Source organism: Cupressus sempervirens, chromosome 3 (assembly GCF_028749045.1).
Source record: "Cupressus sempervirens isolate cs-2001-9-10 chromosome 3, ASM2874904v1, whole genome shotgun sequence".
Classification (NCBI taxonomy): Eukaryota; Viridiplantae; Streptophyta; class Pinopsida; order Cupressales; family Cupressaceae; genus Cupressus; species Cupressus sempervirens.
In genome coordinates, this window is record NC_143120.1 from 599,709,294 (window position 1) to 599,727,713 (window position 18,420).

Genomic DNA, 18,420 nt, shown 5'->3' on the forward strand with positions numbered 1-18,420 from the left:
CCAAAAGAATTGGGTGTTTGTCAAAGAGGGTCATGTTGCTTTGCAAGCAAGGAGGTTGCCTTAGGAAGTGTTGGTATCTCATGGAATTCAAGGATAGTAAAGTTGGATGGAATATTGCAAGAAAGAGATTATAAAGTAGTCAAAGTTAATTTTTTTCAATTGTATACTTTATTTTATTTGTTCAATGTAAATGGACTAAATAAACCAATGAAAAGATGGGGGTAATTGATTATGATCATGGAAATTATGCATGGGTTGGATTTGGGGAAGCTATAATCATTGGAGACTTTAATGCTACTCAAGAAATGTCTGGTAAAAGAGGTGGGAGAGGGATGATAAATATAATTCAACTTGGCTTTCAAAAATTTCTAACTAAAAATGGGTTATGGGAAGTGAAGATAAAAAAATGGTATCTTCAATGGGCTAATAGGAATTTGTGATTCTTCAACATCGTTAAGAAATTAGATATATTTTTTAGCTGAGGAATGGGGGATTTTTCTTGTGATATTTAAATAAAAGATTCTACCTATCATTGGTTCATACCATTTCCCAATGTCTATGATCTTTCAAAACAACATAATTCTTATTAGATGCCCACTTTCAATTAAGAAAATACAGTTTAGAGATAATTAATTTCATGAAATGGTGACAAATTGGTCTATGAATGCTCCAAATGTAGAAGGTAACAATGGATTCAAAGTTTTTAAAAGATTGTAGTTAAAAAAAAAATGGAGAGGTGGAATATGTAACACTCAAAGGATATTTTACTGAACAATTGATTATTAGAGGACTAGGGTATGTGCAGGATCATGGTGTGCCAAAAAGTGGCGATCTAAAAAATCTGTAGTTCTAAAATATCTCAAACCATTTCAAAATCTATTCCAACTTTTTTCCCACCCACCCTAATACTAAATGAAAAAAATTAATATCTTTATAAAGTCTACTATAGTTTTTGATACCAAACCTATATGGTCAACTTTAAAAACATCCTTAAAATTTGCTTTTGGCCTAGTTTTATGTGATTTTTACTTCAAATATGTAGCCGATGACTTTTTTTTCACCAAAATTTGATGAAATGAAAAGGGTTTCTTAAGAATGTTCTTATCTTTCCATAAATGTAAGGTTTGTCAAATTATGAGTTTAGTAAGTAATTATTACTTATTTTCTAATGGAGTTACGTATAAAGTGTTGACTGACACACTACTTGAAAAACAACTATAACTTTCAAATGGTACAAGTCCTTAGCAATTTTTTCATCTTTGAGCTCTGCAATTCTATTAAGGGTTTAGGGTTACAGAGACATAATATCGCAATGGTGGGAGAAAGGATTAGAAGAGAGCCATGGGGAGTAATGGAGAGCTGGAAAGAAAAAGGGAAGGTTTGGAAAAAACTCTAGAAGGGCGACATAACCAGCTTCATGGAGAGGCTCCATGGTTTCAACGCGAGGGTTACCAAGATTATGGTTGAAACCTGGCACAATGGAAAGGTCAAAATTGATGGTGTCTCCCACCAAATTATAGAGGGTCTCATTGCGGAGGTGATAGGTTTCTCCCAGGAAGGCATTAGCTTCTTCAGGGATAAGAAGATGTTCGCCAATGCTGTCAACGCTTTCGTAAAGAACGACAAGGAGAAAAGAAAACTGGTAAAGATTGACACCTACTATGACATTGAGTCTATCAAGAAGTTCTGGGGGCTTGTTCTGAGGATCATCATGGAGTATGTCACTTTGGAACCCAAGTTTGATGGAGTCAGGACCCATCATTTCGTTCTGCTTAATCATTTTAGACATAAAGTGAAAATCTCCTTTTCCATTCTATATTTATACTTCTATGACTAAGAATATAGAGAGTTACAAGAAATGTCCTGTCAAGAACCCTGCCCTTCATGAGGGTCTTCTACTCCTCATTTTTGAGTTTCTAAAAACCCAGACAAGAGTCAAGTCCATTGGGGTTTCGAGTGGCTCCTCAGAGGACACTGCCAGCTCTGACTCTAGGGAAGTGCATGTTGTGAAATCTGTTAAGTCTAAAACCACAAAAGCCAAACCCTCTCCTCGCTTCCCTAGCAGGAAGAGCCCCAGGTGCCCTCCCCCTAACCCCCCTTCCCCTCATCCTAAGGAGTCTAGTGATGAGTCAAAAATAGAGTCGGAGTAGGCAGATTCGGTGGCAGAGAAGGAAAGTGAGTTGGAAGATGACAAGGAGAAAGATAATGACAAGAAGGAGGTGACCCCCTTGGTAATCCAGGATAACCCCAAGAAAAGAAAATTGGACCATACCCCAACCCATTATCATATCAGTGAATTCGCTGATTTGCCCCCAGCCCTACTGCACCCACCTCCCCCCTGGAGGTCCCCATCTCGCCCCTAGATGAGATGATAGAAATCATGGTTGAAAAGGGAGGGGAGGCCATCAGAAAAAATAAGAGAAGAGCCTGGAGAAATTTCAATATGGATAGTGTCAATATGGGCATCATTAGAGAACCTGCTAAAATCCAAGTGTTGGGGGATCTCGACAGTAGCACCCACTATGACGAGCTCCTTGACCCGACTCTTCTAGTTCTCTCTAACAATGTTCATGAAACGAGCTTCAACTTTCTCAACAATGCAAAGAACAGCTTGATCGACAATTTTCGCTCCATTAAGTGGCTTTTTCAGGAAATTGAGACTCTGAAGGATAGGTCCAACCAGACCAACAACAGGGGGGATGTCAAGGATCATGAGGCCAGAGGTAGTAAAGATCAGGTGGGCAGCCAAGAAAAAGACAGAAGCTAGGATCCCAAAGACAATTAGGACGAAAAAATCACTCGGCTCAAGCAGAAGGTCCAAAGGCTGGATTCCATCCACCAGGTTGTGACTAAACAGATTGTGGATACCCTCCATACCTTGAACAAAAACATTGTTAATTTGGTGGACTATCTGACCAATGTCGGTCTTGTGGGGAACATGGAGCAGAGTACAGAGCACGGAACCAGCTGGGAAGATTCTTAGAAAGAGACTAGAATCTAGGATAGTCAGGGGGACCAGATGCATTTCCTCCCCACGATCCAGGAGGAAGAGGCCAACCAGAAGGAAAGTGATGCTGCAGAAACCCTGTAGACAATGGAAAAGAAGGGACACTAGTCTGCCTGCCAGGCTCTGTTCCTGGCCTTTGTTTCTCAACCTTTGGGCCTTTTTGTTTCTGGCCTTTTGAGGCAATTTTTTTCTATTTTTTATGTTTTAGTTGTTTTATGCTATAAAACTTTGGGTTTCAAGATCCCTGTTAAACCTGTTTTCCTAATCAAAAACATTTTGTAAATCCAAAAGATGCATCACATTCTATGTTTCTTCTACTATAAGGAAAAAAAATGAAAAATTTAATTTTACAAAGTTTTGAATTAGTTAAGGTGGTTAAACACGAGAGTTTTTTTATTCCAAAAATACTAAAGTCAAAAATTAATTATTTTATTATTTATTTAGAATAAAAATATCAAAAAATATGTGTCACATCTAGGCATGAGTCTACTACTTATTTATAGAATATTATTAAAAAATATTATCATTTGATTTTAATTAAGGTGGTCAAACATATGTCTACTTCTTATTTTTGTTCAAAAATTTTTGTAATATTGCATTAAAATTCAAAATTTTGACCAGTCAAATTTTTTTTTTTGAGATAAGTCCTAGTAGTTTAGAAACTAGATTCAATTTTCTAGAGATTATTTTCTCTCAAATTTTTGATATAAGGTTAATAACAAGTAGAAAATTGCACGTCAAGTTGACATAACCCTAATTTTTTGATTTTTTATTGCCACTTAAGGGCACAGTTTGGTTGACCATGATCCTGCACATACCCACTAGCTAGAAGGTTTGAACAGTAAAGTGATCGAGGATAGAATAGATGAGGTAGAAAATTTGACTAGAAAAATATTTCAAATTACAATATGGTGAAATCTATCTTTGAGAAGAGGTGTACTAGAGGAAAAAATCAAGGGAGTGTTGGCTGAAACAAGGTGACGATAATTCTAAGTTTTCACATAGTTCAATTAAGGAAAGATGGTCAGTGATAGAATTTCTTCAATCAAGATAGATGATTAATTGGTGTCTTGGGATCTAGAATTAATTAATAGATAAGCAATACAATTTTACTCTAATTTATGGATTCCAAATAAAAATAGTCACGAGGTGGACTACAAGTAGGTTTTGGGTGTGATACTTCTCTAGTCTCAGAGGAAGACAATAGAATGGTGCAAGAGCTTACTCAAATGAAATATCTTGAGTTTATGTCTTTCAATTAGAGGGTGATAAGGCATCTAGTCCAAATATATTATGGACCTTCTTCTACCAAAAATTATAGGAAGTCTTAAAGGATGATCTTTTGGATGCAACTAAGGAGTCTAGATCAAACGGTTTTGTTGTAAAAGACTAAATCATAATGCTCTAGTTTGATTCCATGAAAGGAGAAAGAAAAAACCTTTGAGGAGTTGAGGTCTATTTTCTTATGTAACATACTATATTAAATCATTACAAAAGTAGTAGGCAGTAGACTAAAGAAGATTTTGGATAGGTTTATCCCCCCATAGAATAGTGGACTCTCGCCTAAATCTAATTGTATAAGGTGAAGTGTGAAGCAATTAAAATAGGCTTAATTACTCAACATTTCATTGGGTTTGATAACCTTATACAACAACAAGAATTCAAGGAGATTAATCCCTTCAATCCAAAATCTAAGGTGACTATATCTAAGAAGATTAGTGCCAACAAAATAATGAGGGAGCACTAATGCAAGGAAAGATATAATGGTTATAAAATTAGAGAAAGAATGCAAGACCCTTAAAACCCTAATGTAGCTAGAGCTATGTAATGTAGTTAAGAGTATAGAAAGTAAATATGTTTAAATGAAGAAAGAAAATAAAGGACTTACCTTGAAGAGTGAAGTGGAATATTGGATCTAACTTTTAGGCCTCTACACAACTCCTAACATAAAATAGTCCAACTAGAGTTGACCTAAGGCAATAGGGATGACTAAAGGTAGTAAAGTCAACTTGGCAGGGACACAATGTGTCCCTACTTGGAAGTTTTTGAATGTGAAATAGTTTCTAAATATCTAAAGTTCTACAAAAATGGTATCTAAATATGTACTCTTCTTCCTTCCAAAATTTGCAACCTACAAAAAAGAAAGGTTTTGTTTTGTTGATGGGGGGTTTTCCTTGGTCAAACTCAATTTATGAATTAGCCTTTAAATTTAAATAATTGAATTGTTGGAAATATAAAGTAAATGAAAAACTTCACATTACAATAGTAGGATTTATCAAATCAAATACAATGATCTCACTTTATTGATTGAACAAACCAAGAAGATGTAGAGGATGCAAGTAGAAGTCCTCTCTTGAAGACAAGCTCCTCTATCATCAATGAAGGAAGCTATATCTTTAAAAGTTGTGGAATGAAAATTATAGATATGATTAAGCCCTTAAATTAACTCCTTGAAGATCCTTGAAAGCACTTCAAGAATATAAGGGATCTCCTCTCCAATGTTTTGTACAAGGATCTCCTTGAATGCTTGGGTGCTTGTGGATTGATTTTGCATATGAATGATGGATTATGGATATGAATGATGGAAGAAAAAAAAAGGCAAATAGATGGGTTTATAAAATAGAAATAAAATTTCTCCCATTGGCCGACTAGACTTGCAATTAATGTCCTAGATTAACTTGATGCAAGGCCTAAGGAGGAGAGCCAAAAAATGGGTCTTCAGAAAGGATGAGTGTATCCCTGCTAAGAAGGGACATAATGATTCCCTACTAACTAAGCCATAAAGTCTTTAGGAACCCCTTAGGTTTCCAAAATAGGTCTCAACTTTGGGAAATCATGCACATATTCTAAGAAAGCTCAGCTTCAAAGTAGAAAATAGATTCTAAGTTATTGAAGGAAGGAAAGGGAGACCCAAGTGAATAGGTACTACCTCAATATTTGTGGCGTGAAAGAGGAATACCAAGGAGGATCTATTATGTCATACCTCAATTCTACCTAGAAGAAACAAAGAGAGATGAGAACAAAGTAGAAAATGAAAATTAAATGCAAGTCTCTCACTAAATAACTTCTTAAACTATCACTAAAATGAAGTTCTTCCAATTTAAGATGATACATTTAGCCCCCACTTTAGCAAGATGGCCTTGATCCAAACTATTGGTAAGATAGAGCACAAGGCATGAGATGATCTCATCATAATCAAGGAGACAAAGGATATATCTATCCCCCAAGGGATTTGAGTATTTTCTTACTTTAAGATCATAATAAGAGATAAATCATTGACTAAGAGAAGTAGATAAAGAAGAGGTGTCATTAATTCATCCAATGATAAGTGTGCATCTCATTGTGAATCACAAAAAAATTAAAAATTAAAATGTGTTACCTATGTATGTGACTTAGCATGTATTTGATTTTGAATGTGTTACCCACATATGGGATTTAGCATATTGTATTTGAATGTATTACCCATGTATGGGATTTAGCATATGTGAAAGTGAAAAAGAAAGAGAGACCCCATCTTAAATATGCTTACTTCCTCAAGGAATCGAAGGTGCATGGAGAATCCCTTCTTTAGGATTATGCATAATCCATAAAGGGATTCACAAGTTCAGGTATAAGCTATCAAATAAGTGTGAGTGTGTAAAACATGAGCAAAGTGTATGCCCCCACATTAATGTTATTTCTAATACTTTAATAGGAGAAATGTCTTTAATAGAGTATACACACAACCACTTAGAGATGTTTCCACTAAGCAATTCCCCCAAAAGAAGACAAATTAAGGAACATAATCACATAACATATAGAGAGAACAAAAGAAATTACTAATGATTATGAGATAATATTATAAATATTATTGAAATTTCATCATTCCCCAAAGGAAGTACAACTACAACACAATGGAAGAAACATATGTAATAGTTACAAAGAAGGGTATTTCTAGACTACCATCATGGAGACCAAAACCTACCATGTCATAAATCCAAGTAGGCAAACACAAGGACACATGTACAAACACTAGCAGATGTACACCACAACATGTAAAAATGCATAGAAGAATTTAGATACAAATAGAAGAATGAGATGACATGTTAATTCACTTATCATGTTGCACCAATGGAGAAATAAGGATCATTTGAAGAGATTTAAAAAAACATATGACAAACATAATACATGAGAAGCACATTACAATAAGTAAACACATGAAATCTACTATGCTAGAGAAATCACTCAAGTGCATCACCCACCTCCCCAATCTTAGTTTATATTATTTTGGGAAGGTGGACAACTTGAAAGAGGAGAAACATCCAACATAGTAGGAACAATAGATAAGTCTAAAAAATGGCCATGTTGAGAGTCATTATGCTCAAGACTAGATGTAAGTGAATTTTATTTGATCAATAGTATCACATTCATCATCATTAGTATCAATAGGATCATCAAATTTATCTTCTTCATAAAAATTAATAATAATAGAATATAAAATATGAAGATCATGTGTGTCTATATTATCATTATTATTAACTTCCTTCACATACATAGGTTCGGAAAAGGAAGGAGAGTTAGTATGAGAAGCATGCAATCAGGATTTAGCATGCACTTGATGTTTCTTTTGACAATCTTGAGCATTTTGGTTGCATTTAGTATTTCTAGAAAGTGATTGAGAAGAATGAGGGTCAATAGACATAGGTTCCTTTCCAACTTCTGTCAAAAGAGTAAAAGGAATCATGAGAGGGTGAGATGTAGGAGGAGGAACCACACTAGGTAGCATATTAGATGTAGGAGGTAGCTTCTCATTAGAAATTTAAGAGTTTGAAGAAATAGGTATAGAAGGTGTAGGAAAAAGACCATGAGTAACATCCTTAGGCATACTCATCTCAGCTATCTCTCTACACTAATGAGCTTGATACAATTGGAAATTGTAATCATGATGAGAAGGAGGTGCGATAGGAATAGAAGGCCACAAGAAGTCAAGTGTAACAAAATTTCCATGCCTAGAAGGATGATAAAGATATGATTGATCATGTTAATCTTACCATTATGAGGGAATTTGATTCATTTATGAATAGGGAAAGAAATGGCTTTCATGGAAGTCAACCAAGGTAAACCAAGCTTCACTTAGAATTGATCAGAGGTAGGAATGACAAAAATGGTAGTATTCACCACTTTAATACAAAGTTCAACAAGAAAGACAATGGAACCATGGGGTGGGGACAAAAAACTATTACAATTTAGAATCCAAGTATTATTTGAATCATAAAAGTCATGATGCAATTTCTTAGATAATATATGTTCTTATGCGATAAAATTAACCAAGGAAGTAGGATCAACAAGACAACCATACGAAGGATACTTAGCAACCTGATAGAATGTAAAGAGTACTAAGAAGAACATTAAAAGCATCAGAATAATCAACCCGAATAGTACTGTCTCTAGCATACTTAAGAGTGTGTTTAGGCTTAGGTCAAACTTGAGGTTTAGATTGAATCTTAGGTTGAGGTTGAGGTACATGCTCTACAATATTGACTATATGGTCATCATCTCCCTTCAATTGAGACAATGCAATGTTTGTAACAAAGTAAGAAGAAGCTTGAGCAATTGTATTAGTAGTGTATTGAGGTAAGGGATTGGTATAGATTTGAAGATTTCAGTTCGGAGGAACCACATCATTTTTTCCACTGTCATGATTATCAACAAAAAAAGCATTGGAATCAATCAAGTCTTGAATCTTATGTTTTAAGGCATAAGACTTTTATGTATCATGGGTAGGATGACAATGATATTGGAAAAAGGCATTGGAAACAAAGTGTAGACTTAATGTGGTAGAAGGAAGAAGTGATTTAATAGGAGGGAGTGTAATAATATTAAAACTTACTAACATTCCCATAATTGAATGCAAAGACCTAGAAAGAGAATTAAAATTATAGTTCATCCAAAAATAGAGGAAGAAAAGCAACATCTTTGGATGTAGTAACTACTTGGTAATCTATTACATTAGTGGCTTTTTTAATCTTGACATATTTGTTAGGTTTTTGAAATTTTATGTTACAACATCATTGTTATCAATGGATACAGGAGCCATTGGAGTAATGCTCTCAAATTTTCTCACTTATAATTGATTATGATGAAGCACTACACAAAGTTGTGAATAAGAGGTAAATTCAATAAGAAAAATATTATCTCTATTTTATTTTTGTAAATTAGCAATTAACATACGTTGAATATGAATTTCAATCACATGATAAGAAATATAAGCATGAAAATGCTTAAATTTTCCATTAAAATTAGTCACCTTTTCTTTAGGACCATGCTATAGTACATTAAACAATAAGAAAAATATTATCTCTATTTTGTTTTTGTAAATTAGCAATTAACATACGTTGAATATGAATTTCAATCACATGATAAGAAATATAAGCATGAAAATGCTTAAATTTGCCATTAAAATCAGTCACCTTTTCCTTAGGACCCTGCTATACTACATTAAATCAATCAAGGAAACTTGAGGAACTATGTTGTTATGAAATTGTGAAATTAAATCATTAGGAATTTTATGAAAGGAATCAATGCCCATAATAAGGTGGAAAGGAATAATACCATTGCAAGGCCTTTTCAAAAAAGTGTGGGAGAACAACTTGAATAGAATCATGTGGTCATGAGAATTATCACTACATAGAACTTGAAAGTTCTTAAGGCAAGTCATAGGAATACCCTTACCACTATAAGTATCATGGAAAGGCATATCATCTTATTGAGGTAATTGGTACAAATAATGTCGAAGGACAAAGGACCACCTATGTCACATGTAAGGACTTTAAACTTAGATTAAGTTAAGGAAGCTAGTTGTTTCTAAAAAGAAGAAACAACCTAAGAAAGGCTAATGGTGTTGGAATCATCAAAGAAAATAGTTGGCAAAGGAATATTCAATACATTAGGAAGAGTGTATAAATTAGTGGGAATATAACATGCTATGGGTGGAACACTAGGAACCATGGTATTCGGAGGATTATGATAAGTATAAGGAGCACTATTTTATTAAGGTTGTGAGGTAGGTAATGAAGTAGAAAAAATACTCATAGGAAGAGAAGGAATAGGAAGACTCATGATAAGAGGATTCAAAGTTTTAATATATGTTTCCGTAATAGGTGGAACATGTGTAGGAATGCTAGATATATGAGCGAAAATAGGCAAGGATGTTTCAACACTAGTGATGGATGGAGCTATTCCTATTGGAGATAATGCATAAGTCAAAGGCTTAACGTGTGAATGGACAAGATGAGTAAGAACACACAAGGGATTAAAACTATGTTCATCATTATGTATTTCTTTCTAAGGAGCATCAAATGTAGAAATAGTATTGATATTGTTATTGTCTTGAATAAACCAATCATGCATCTTGTCAATTTTAATGGCAAGCTTATGAACTTGTTCAAGAGAAACTCTTTAAACCTAAAATTCATCATGAGATGAATGAGAAGAGTCATTATACATAAGGATTAGGATAATGATAAACCAAAGTGCCACCAACATTTCTAAAGAGCCAAGAAGAAGATTTAGAATCAAAGAAATCCATGAACCTATAGCTTCCCCTACCAGGAATGTAACAGGAAGGAGTTAAGGTAATGAAGCTCATAAAAAAAGAAAGTCAAGGGGAAGATCATAAAAAGGGAATCTAATCTTGAGGAATGAACTAAATGTAAAAGATGGCACACTATGTAATCTAATGAAATTAAATAAACACAAATTGCAAAGCACAAAAGATGTAGTTAACAAGATAACACAATCTAACTCCAAAACATAATAAAATACAACAATATAAATCCAAAATCAAAATAAGGGAGTAAAAAGTTAGATTCACCAAAATTTATAAGGTGGAATCATAATACAAATAATCTAACACCAAAATAAAAAGTGCAAACATCTCTAGTTGGGTTTACTAAAATGTATAAGGTGAAATGTGAAGAAATCAAAATAGGGCTTAATTACTCCACATTTCATTGGGTTTGACAACCTCATACCTTAAAGGGAAGTTAAAGAGATTGATCCCTTAAATCCCAACTCTAAGGTTACTAGACCTAAAAGGATTAGTGCCAACCAAATTATGAGGGAGCACTAATTCAAGCAAAGATCAATTAGTTATAGAATTAGAGAAAGTATGCAAGACCCTTTAAACCCTAAGATAGAAAGAAATATAAATTGTAATTAAGACTATAGAAAGAAAGTCTATTAAAATGGAGAAAATAAATAAAGGAATTATTTTTAGTAGTTAGGTGAAATATTGGATCTAAATTTCAAGCCTCTACACATCTCCAGACATGAAACAACGAGATCTCCAAAACTTAGAAACCTTTTAGTCCTCTGGTAAAATGACTTAAGGTAGAAGGGACAACGTAAGAAACATAGTCAACTTGGTATGGATGCAATGTGTCCTTACTTGGAAGTGTTTAAATGTACAATAGTTTTTGAATCTATGAAGTTTTGTGAAAAGGGTATTTGAATCTACACTCTCTTTTTTTCTAAGATCTACAACCTACAAAATAAATAGTTCTATTTTTTTGATAGGGGGTTTTCCTTGATCAAACCCCAACTTAAGAATTAACCTTGAAATTAAAATAATTAAAATGTTAGAAACATAAATTAAATGCATGAATTCACCTTATAATAGTAGGATTTCTCAAATCAAATGCAATGATCTCACTTTACTGATTGAATGAACCAAGAAGTTGTAAATGATGCAAGTAGAAGTTCTCTCTACAACAAGGTCCTATATCATCAATGAAGGAAGCTATATCTTGAAAGGTTATAGCATGAACATGAAAGATTTATGAAGCCCCCAAATTAACTCCTTAAAGCTAGTTGAAAGCACCTTGATCACAAGATATCTCTTCTCCAATGGTTTGTAAAAGGATCTCCTTGAATGCTCTTGAAAATTGCTTGAATACTTGAAATTGTGAAGGCTTGAATGTTTGGATACTTATGGATTGGTTGTGAATATGAATTATGGATTAAAAATGAGGAAAATGTATGGGTTTATAAAGGTCTTAGAATAAACTTTCTCCCACTGTCCAACTGGGCTTGCAAAATTTAATGTTCTGGATTAACCTGATGCGAGGCTCATAGAGGAAACCCAAAAAAATGTGTCTCTGACAAGGATGCAATGCATTCCTTCTAAGAAGGGACATATATAATCCCTAATAACTATGTCCCAAAATATCTAAGATTCCCGAGGGGTCCTAGAATAGGTCTCAATTTTGGGAAATCAAACACAAATTCTAAGAAAACCTAATTTCAAAGCAAAAAAATAGATTTTGAGTAATTGAAGGAAGGGAAGGGAGGACCCAAGTGAATAGGTCCTACCTTGACATTTATGCCATGAAAGAGGAATACGAAGGAGGGTATATTTGGTCCTTTCCCAATTCAAATTAGAAGAAATGAAGAGAAATGGGAAGAAAGTGGAGAATGCAAATTAAATGCAAGACTCCCACTAAATAGGTGCTAAACTATCATTAGATTCAAGTTCTTCCAATTTAAGATGCTACAATAATTTATCATGAAAGGCCTGATAATAGAATATAAGGTATCTCACTCAACCTAAAAATGAAAGATGAAGGAGATGTTTGTTAAATTGGGTATAAGGAAGGGATATGTCAAAGTAGATAGAGGATTCTTTTACACAGTTCTAAAAAAATTGGGTTCATTGATGATTGTGTTGATTGAATTAAAGGGATGACAGTGGATTATAAAGCTTCAATTTTAGTTAAAGGAAATTGAAAAGGTTTATTCTCAAAATCAATAGGTATGTACCTAGGTGAATCAATTTCTTCTTTCTTATTCATCTTGATGGAATAAGTTTTAGATAGATGATTTAAAAAAGGATAACTCAGAGGAAATGGAAGAGGTGGAAACTATAAGAGATACAACCCTACCTTTCGTACTCAATTTGCAGATAACTCACTTTTTATGGGAAAGACTACTATGCAAGATACAAGATTGATGAAAAGATACCTGGATAAGTACATCCAAGTGTTAGTTTAGTACAATAATTAACATATAAATCATAGATATTTTTCTTATTAAGGAAGAAAATATCGAACAATAGATTGCTAGGGTATTTGTTGTGTAGATTGGGAAACTTTCATGTCAGTTCCCTGGAATTCCATTATTTCTTGGGGCTAGTTAATCTCATCTTTTTAAATATATGATTAGTGAATATTTGGAGAAGATGAAGGGTTGGAAAATTAGATGGATTACATTTTTTGACAAGATATTAATGTTGAAAATAGTAATTTCCTCAATGTTACTATATTCAATGGCATGTACATAAATACCTTCCAAGGTGATTAGAGTTCTTAATTAGAGAATGAGAATTTTTTCCTAGAGTATTAATTGAAATCAAGATAAGGTTCCTCTCCTTACTTGGGATCATATTTTTAATTTAAAGAGAAGTGGATTGGCAAGTATCAAAAATTGGAAGTTGATGAATGAAGCAATGGGGGCTAAGTCAGTATGGAAAATGTACAAAAATCCAAATTAGGGCTAGGTTCATATCTTGCAAGTAGAGTATCTATAAAGTAAATAAAGAGAAATAATATTAACCATGGACAATCCATAAAGAGGATTAGCATAATGGAATTTTATTATTATTTGTAAATTTTTTATTATTGATCATCTAACATGATAAATAGGAATAACTATTTGGCCAACTTTTGGTTAGGCTCTTGGGATGGAAAGTTATCACTATAATAGGATAATGTATCATAGAACATAATTTCGATAACAAAATAGTTACGGGGGAGAAAATTTCATGATTTTATTGAATCAAATAATAATGAATTGGGGGAATATTATAGGGAAGAACCAATAGGCATTGCCTTTAAATGAGGATGAGATACACTAATTTAAAGATATTCTAAGGCAGTGATCTATACTTTTGACAAACAATCCAAATGAAGTAGTGTGGTACATAATACTTATTCAAGGTTGGTTATATGCTATTGGAAAATGAGGAAAGAGGGAGGAATGCACCGATGGAGTTTGGTAGAACAAAAGAAAATTCTAAAATATAAGAATTCCACCTAGCTTGTTGGGCATGGATGAATTTTGAGTGGGAAAGATTGAACAAATTAATATTTGGGCCCTTTAAATATTTCTTATATAATAAGGTCAAGGAAACATCAGATCATGTGATCCTCAATTGAAATTTTTTATAATATTGTTGGAAATTCATATTAAGTCAACTGGGGTGATAAGGTATAATTCCACATTTAATTATGAAATGGGTAGATTCATGGTTAATTTTGAAAGAGAGATCTATATTTTTTGGTATTTGGCATTTGGCCCTTTCAACAAATATTGTGTGAGATTCGTACGGAGCATAATAGAAGAATTTTTCAAGAAAAGGAAGAGGATATAAACAAATTCTTAATGAGATTATAGAGGACCATGTTAGCACTAGTAATTAATACAATTACATGGTTAAATATATGCAAAATATCTTTTTCCCATAATGATCTTAGAAAATAATCAAACTAACCCATGATTAAATTCATACATGTTCATGAGCCTTTTAGGGTTTAACCTCTTTTATCGATTCCAAGGAAGGAGGAGTGGAGATCCCAAAATATTGAGTGGACAAATATCAATTTTAATAGTGCATCTAAGTGGAATCTGAGTCCACTAGGGGTGATCTACGTGGAAGAGGACAAGGAAGGAAATAAAAATAATATGTGCAAAGTGGCTCCTGATAGGCAAAATAACAAAGTAGAAAGTTTGGTTGTGATTTTTTTCTATCAAATTAGAAAATAAATTGGGGGAAAGAAAATTACATCTAGAAGGGAACTCACATATTATTTTCAATGTAATTGTTAAAAGCAGAATCTGGAACATGGCATTTGAATAAATTCATTAGAAGGAATAACATAATGTTAGAGGATTTTGATGACTTAAAATTGTCTTATATTTTGAGGGAGGTAACTGATGTAGCAGATAAGCTATCAAATTTTGGGGTTACATTATTGGACCATACTAAGGGTGATTTAATTAAAGACTTTAAGGGGTCACAATATATCTCTTGGTGTTGAGTGAATGGTATGTTAGAGTTGTGGTAACATATTTGGAAGAAATTTAGGTGTGTATAGATTAAGATAAGGGGAGGGCATGTGATCTTTCTCATAATAGGCTAGACATGAGTAGTACAATCTTTTTTAGATGGGCCTATATTAATATCATCTTAATTTTGTATATATCAATGATGGTTCTCATCATCAACTTAACCCCTATGTCACTATATTTTGGGTTGGTGTTGACATCATTAGAAGTACCCAAACTATCTAGAAAGGGGCCATGAAACTTGTTTAAATATCAAGGAATTTCCTTTGAAAGTGACTTGGTGAGAAAATAAAGTGATAGAGCAATGGTGATGGAAGCTAATTTCTCTCTTTACTCCTCAATCTATTTTCTCACATTTTGAAGGGAAATTATAATGCCCTTCTAACCCTAAAAACTATTCTATAGAACTAGGAGATGTAATTAGAACTTTAGGTTATTTTGCTAATGAATATTCAATTTTATCTAAGTTTTGGTTCTACTCATTCTGTTCTGTTTCTGATTTTGTGTGATAATTTTAAACATGCTTTTTGGTTTTCCTTAGCTTAAATTATGATATAGTGTAAGATTGTTAATAATGATATGTTTTTTTTATCGCGATCTTGAATTTTTTTAATTTTGATTTTATAGGTAATCAACTGAAGCCTAGATTATTTATTATTCCTTTTATTATTATTGTTAGATTAATTATCATTATGTGTTAATCTCAAGTAGATTTAAACCTAAGACCTCTCTGATAAGAGGCTCACAATTTACTGATGCATTGTAGGCTCTTCCCTATCATGATCTTGAATATTATTTAGCTATGTATCATTCTAATTAATTTTTAATTATGTATTTGTTTGTTCATTTTCATGATCATTAATAATGGTTTGTATTCTTTACTAGGTTTACAAGATAGTGATTATTTATGAGCTAACAATACTAACCAATTATGTATAATATAGCATGGATCTTGTCTAATGTATGTATAGGATGGGAGGAGATAGTCATAGTCACTTCTACAAAGATCTACACAATGTTTCACTCTCATTCCTTGTTTGTTACTATCCATTTATGTATATATGCATGTATATGTAATGTTATCTTGTTTATGCATGAATTTGAAGGCACTGAGCATCAACTCCACCTAGCTGCATATGTCTCAATATTCCTTAAAACCCTTAAAAGTTTTGTATTCATAGGTAGCACCAAAGTTCCCTACAAGCTTTCCATTTTTAGACATAAAATTATGTTTAAGGGATTCACCCTTTACTAGGTTGGGTTTAATGTTGGTCTTTATGAGATTCTTGGTCTTGATTCATGGATTTGTCTATGGTTTCAGTTGTGGCCTCTTCTTGATTTTTGGTTGACTAGATAATTTCTTCTTGACCATTAATGGGGTGGTAAATCTGACTCTTGCATGATTAAATTTCCTATACTACTTTTTGCATATTAGAATTATGATGAAGTATAGTAATTAATTATTTATTAGGTGAAAAATAAAGTGTATGTTAGAGAATCTAATATTCATATAGTGATAGAATATTTATGTCTATAATTAATCTATATATGTTTTAAATTTATAATTAATATAAGTATGCATATCTAGGTGCACACATATATGTATAACTAAATAAATCTGTATGTATATATGTGTGTTGTGATATCTATGTGAGACATTATAGAATTAAATATTTAATATGTATGTGTTCTCATAGTAAGTAAATAAAAAATGATAAGTAATTAAAAGAGAGGCAAAAAACTAATACATAAATTTTCTCCTACTTCCTTTCCTACTATTCCTTCTAGACTTATTAAAGAGGGGAGGGGGAGTGGAACTCATGACCTCTTGCTTATGAGGGTCCTTAGTTACCAATGAGGAAAGTTATTTCCTTGGGAATACTTCCTTGATATATTGTATTTAATTAATTTTTATCATTATTTGAGTGTTTAAATAATAAAATAATATATATTTAATGCTCTTAGTAAGGTTAGTATTATTTTTGGGTAATTTGTTAGGAAGGGAGTTAGATAACTTAGTTTCACCCAAATATTAAACTGAAATTAGTTTAATTTTATAGTCCATTTAAGGTTAAGTTATTTAAATAATTAAATTATTTATTAAATAAATACTTACTTACCTTAGGAAACCTCACTTTATGGAAGCTATATTTTTAACCTCCGCAACTATCCATAGGTTGATATATATGGGATCTGAAGGAGATAGAGAAGAGAGGAATCAAGTTTGGAAGGAATAGGAAAATTGGTGGCTTATAAAAAAATGTAAAAGGAGAAATTTTTAGCTTGGGATAGGAACTTCTGAGTGTTGAGAAAGAGAATGGATAACTAGGGAGGAATTGGAATGGAAGTGTACATCTAGGGACAAGTCACTAGTAGAGGATTCTTAACAAGACTCTGGGTAGGGTTGGTAAACAAGGGAGATTCTTGAAATATATTTATATATGTGTTATTGTTTGAATCTTTTTTTTTTGTGTGTGTCCATAAATTAAAAAATAATTGTAATGATATAATTGGTGTTGTATATATTATTTGTAAAACTTCATGAAGAAAGGAAGATAATGGGATTTGAAATATTTTTTTTGGGAAATGTGATTTCATGTATCTGCATTGTGAATGAATTGTTGTGTCTTATCATGTGTTACTTAAGGGACTATTGAATGAATGTACTCCTTGTATATAATTTTATGTGTAAGGGGGAGAGAATTTTTATGTGTTTGTCCTTATTAATGTGAATTTTCATTAGAGTGTTTAATTTCATGTTATGCATGAACTAGATGAGTCCAAATGCTTTCCTTGTATATTCAAGTTCATCTAATAATTACTTTGAGGATGATGCTCATTCGAGATAGGAATAGGGGGGTACTTTCCTAAGTATGTCTCTAGATCTTTTAGCAAACCTTATACCATGCATAAAATTGATTAGATGATCAATCTAAATGTTTTTAATTTTTCTATTTTTTAATCTCGTACAATGCAAGATAACTAGTTGTAAGATTGATAATATCCTTTCTAGCATTGTACTATATGATCAAATATTTCATCATTTAGTTTTTGGAGTTTCACAATCCGAGTTTTTCATTTTATAGTTTTTATTTTGGAGTTTGATCATACAATAATGTATTTCATTATATGGCTTTAGTGTTTTATCATTTGGGAAAGGCATTTCATCATACATTATTTTTAATTGAATTTTATGAATTTGGTCCTTACTGATGTATAGTTACCCTAGCAGGTTAATATTCTCAACCTTATTTGAACATAGGGTAAAACATAAAATGTTACATTTAAGTATAAGTGACATATTCTTCCTT

At 32.6% G+C, this 18,420-nt stretch overlaps 1 pseudogene; it reads left to right on the forward strand.

The window, feature by feature from the left end:
• Window positions 1-215: 215 nt before the first annotated feature.
• LOC149568096 (receptor-like protein 4) overlaps window positions 216-18,420 on the forward strand; it is a 31,127-nt pseudogene continuing 12,922 nt past the window's right edge.